Raw genomic sequence first — 4,369 nt, 5'->3', positions numbered from 1 at the left:
TAACGCAACATTACTCTGGTCCCTTCGTCGCGGCGTTCCTTTGCAAATACATCTTTTCCTTTAAGGGCTATTTAAGTGTCACTCCCCATCCCTTTCCCTTTACTCCTCCCCCCTCCCCTCCCCAATCCTCTTTCTCTCTTCTTCTCTTCTCTCTTCTCCTTTTTTTCGTTTAAGCACTCCCCCCCCCCTTAGGTTTTCTCCCCTTTCATCTCCTCCCTCCCCCCCCCACTCGCCCTTCTCTATCTTCTCCCCTCTACTCCCCCCCCCCTCTTCCTCCTTCCTCCCCTTCTTTTCTCGTGCTTTTGGTCCCTTTCTTCTCAGGCCATTCTTCGATTCGCTACTTCCTTCTCTTCCCCTCCTTCCCTCCCTCCCTCTCTCCCTCCCTCCCTCCCTCCCTCCCTCCCTCCCTCCCTCCCTCCCTCCCTCCCCCCCTCCCCTCTGTGAACACCCTTCTTCCTTCCTTCCCTTTAACCCCTCCTTCCTTCTCTCCTTCCTTCCTTTTTTTTGTACGTTTTTTTTTTTTTTTCTTTTCTTTTCTTTTTCTTCGTGCTTTCTGCTGCCACAGCGATTTATTACACCCTTGAGTGTGGCGGCTCCCAGGTGAGGGCATTGGGCACGGAGGAGGAGGTGGGGGGGTGGGGGGGAGGGGCATGTCAGCTGTGTCTGCTTTGTAGGGGAGTTGCTTGGCGTTGGGGTGAGGGGGGGGGGTCAGTGAAGGAGGGGGGTTACGAGGCACGTGGAGGTTCCCTTCGCTCACTGCTGGGGTCCCTTTTTTAGGGCTGGACTGCTGTCGTCTCTACGCTGGGGTCTGGGGTCCGTCTCTGTGGTCTTTTGTGGCTTGTCTCGCTGGGTCTGTTGCTTCTCTCCTGGGGTCTTTTGCCTCAGACCTGTCGCTGTGGCCTTCTTTCGTTGTGTTTTTACCTTGGGGTCTAATGTAGGGGTCTCATTCGGTGCCTTTTAATGACCCCATATAGTTCAAAAACTCGTTCCCTTCATAGAACTTGTTTCACCTTGTCGTTTTTTTCCCCCTTGCTACTTCGAGATGATGCCGGAAGGGAAGTAAACGAGTCTGCCGCTTACTTATCCGGACCGACTCAAACCAGTCTATATGGTCTATATTACGGAAGAAAAGTACGCACTCTGAAACGCGGGTCCGGGATGCTTATCGGCGAGTGGCGAGAGCTAAGGTATAGATAAATCACTTTTTTTTTTTTTTTTTTTCTCTCTTTTTCTGGGGGGTTTGGGGTGTTGACTAAAGCCTTTCATTAAACTCGGCTACGCTCCTGCCTAATAAAGAAGTTTATGAGAAGAGCCCAGCGTGGCAACAGACTCGCCGAGTTGCCACATCGTCCTGAAGAAGAGGAAGAAAAAAAAGAGTAGAGTGACAGGGTCGTGACTGGGCACTGCAAGAAACACGAGATTTAACGTCTGTAAAAGACGAAGAAAAAAAATGTTTTTGCCCAAACTTGGTATTTTTTGGTGAAGGGTGGGGTGGAGTGGTTGTTGGGAGGGGGGGGGGGGTAGGAGGGAGAGATGGAAGGGAAGAAAGAGGAGGAGGGAGTTGAAAAACGCGTCTCCCTTTGAAGAGCGAATGTAACGATGCGTAACATATTGTGCGAGCAGGTACTGAAATGGCTGTTAATGTAGATTTTTATGTGTGTTCGCCAATTAAAAGACGCAGAAAAAAGATAGGGACTTTTAGGAGAAAGCGAGGAAGAATGAAAATATGTCGGGCTATTTTGTGAGTGTGCATGCCAGACCATTAGACGAAAAAAAGGGGGAAATAACAAGTTTTGGTGTTAACAGTAACCAAGAAAGAAAAGAGGCGAAAAATTACATAAACACAAAAACAGAGGAGTTAAGATGAGAGATAAAAAAAGTGAAGGAAAGGTTAAATGAGAGAAGAAGCAAAAATGAGCGAGAGAGGGAGAGAAACCAAAATAAAAGCAAAGCAAACGAAACAATTAGTACAAGAAAGAAAGAGGGAAGGGAGTGTGTATGGGGCAGGTCGGTGCGTGTGCCGTGTTTGGCGTGAAGTCCGCCGAGGAATGCAAAAATTATGCCGGCGAATGTACACGGCGGAGTGCTATCGCTTCGCTTTATCACAAGCCGCGTGTCCCAAGTTGGGCTCGGGGCAAGAAGGGGAAGGACGGTCGATGGAAAAAGGGAGGGAGGAAGTGGGGAGAGGGAAGGAGGGAGGGAGAAGGAAGGAAGGAAGGAGGGAGGGGGGAGGGAAGGAGGGAGGGAGAGGGAAGGAAGGAAGGAGGGAAGGAGGGAGGGAGGGAAGGAAGGAAGGAAGGAGGGAGGGGGAGGGAAGGAGGGAGGGAGAGGGAAGGAAGGAAGGAGGGAAGGAGGGAGGGAGGGAAGGAAGGAAGGAAGGAAGGAAGGAAGGAGGGAGGGAGGAAGAGGAAGGAAGAAAGGAAGTAGGGAGAGGGAAGGGAGGAAGGGAGAGGGAAGGGAGGAAGGGAGAGGGAAGGAAGGGAGGAGGGAGAGGGCAGAAAGGAGGGAGGAGAGAATGAGGAAGGGGAGGAGGGAGGAAGGAGTGAAAGAGAAGTAATAAGAGAGGAGGGCGAGATATGCAAGGGGATGGGGATACGTAAGCGTGGAAGGAGAGAGGGAAGGAGAAGAGGAGGTAGGGATTAGTAGAAGGGGAAGAGATGGATAAAATAGAGAGGGGCGGGGGGGGGGGGCAGGGATAGAATGAGGGGAGTATGAGTAAAGGAGGAGAAAGGGGGGGGGGGAGGATTGTAGATGGAGGGCAAGGGGGAAGGTTGAGGGGGGGGGGGTGACGTCTGTGGAGGTTAATGACGTATGCAAAAAGGATTTCTCATAGTCCTGAGGTTTTCGATTGGACTCCGCTCTGCCGTGTGCGACGCCGGTCCGCTTGTCTCGTCGTGCATCTCGGGGAGGCGGGGGGGGGGGGGGGGGCGTGATGTAAAGAGGAAGGGTAGAAATGGGAGGAAAGAGTGAGGAAAGGAGATGTAGGAGTGAGTGGAGGTAAAGAGAGGAGGTAGGGTGAAAGGAAAACGAATATATATACATATATATATGTATGTATGTAGGTATGTATGTATGTATGTATGTATCAAAAGAGAGAGAGATTGAGAGAGAGGGAGACGGAGAGGGAGAGGGAGAGACAAACAAACCACAGAAAGACAGACACAAAGAAAAGGGAGAATGAGAAACCCGCCTCGTGTCACACGGACATACTAATCCGAAGTAGAACATTGATTTCAAATTTCGAATAATAATTGAGCATTTATTACTTATCGCTGGATACGGAGACCCGTGTGAAATGCCGCATGCGAGCTGTATGCCGGATGTGACCTAGTATCAAGCAAGCGGTAATTTTGCAAGACATTATTTGCCTAGACTGTGAATAGTTTATTCTGCGTGTGTGTCGCCCATTTTCATTGTTGTCATTTATGTTTTCCTTCTGTTTTGTTTGCTTACTTTTTTTTTTTTTTTTGCTTCTTCTTTTATTATTATTATTATTATTATTCTCATTCTCATTCTCATTCTCATTCTCATTCTCATTCTCACACTCCTTCTCCACCTCCTCCTCCTCCTCCACCACCTCCTCCTCCACCTGCACCTCCACCCCCACCTCCTCCTCCTCCTCCTCCTCCTCCTCCTCCTCCTCCTCCTCCTCCTCCTCCTCCTCCTCCTCCTCCTCCTCCTCCTCCTCCTCTTTCTTTTCTTCTCCACCGCCCCCAACTCCACCTTCTTCATTCCTCCCTTTCTCCTCCTTTCCTCTTCCGTGTATCATCGACGGGACATTCCTGATGAATCCAGCCACACCCGGTATCGTCTAGCCTTGCCTGCTTTTTTTTTTCTTTTGTTTTGTTTTTTTTTCCATTCTTCCAGAAATTCGCCGACTGTAATAGCGCAAGGCCTTTAAATATTCATCTAAGTAAATCCATTTCTTTTCATTTCACGTCGGTGCTGTTGTTGTTGGTGCTGTTGTTGTTGTTGCTATTATTGTTGCTGTTGTTGTTGTTTTGGGTGAAGGGATCGGCACTTGGGGCGATAAGAAGATGGGGAGAAAAGGGTTGTTTTAACGGACACATGGTTGTATGGTGATGTCAGTTTCGTTTAGGTGCGGGTACATCGTTAGGTTTGTTTGAATGTGGGTGTGGGTGCGTGGGTGTGAGTGTGTGTGTAGGTGGGGGGGGGGGTGTAGGTGTAGGTGGGGGGGGGGGTGCGTGTGTGTGGGTGTGGGTGCGTGTGGGTGTGGGTGTGTGTGGGTGTGAATAGCGTGCGCGTGCTTATTTGCGCATGCGCCTAGATTCGCTGGCTGGTATGCGGGTGTATAATAGCGCTGATGTAGATGATCAGGGATGCTTTTATGATACCTGCATGTCATGAA

This window comes from Penaeus chinensis, chromosome 24 (genome assembly GCF_019202785.1).
Source record: "Penaeus chinensis breed Huanghai No. 1 chromosome 24, ASM1920278v2, whole genome shotgun sequence".
NCBI lineage: Eukaryota > Metazoa > Arthropoda > Malacostraca > Decapoda > Penaeidae > Penaeus > Penaeus chinensis.
Note: the sequence above shows the minus strand (reverse complement) of the source record.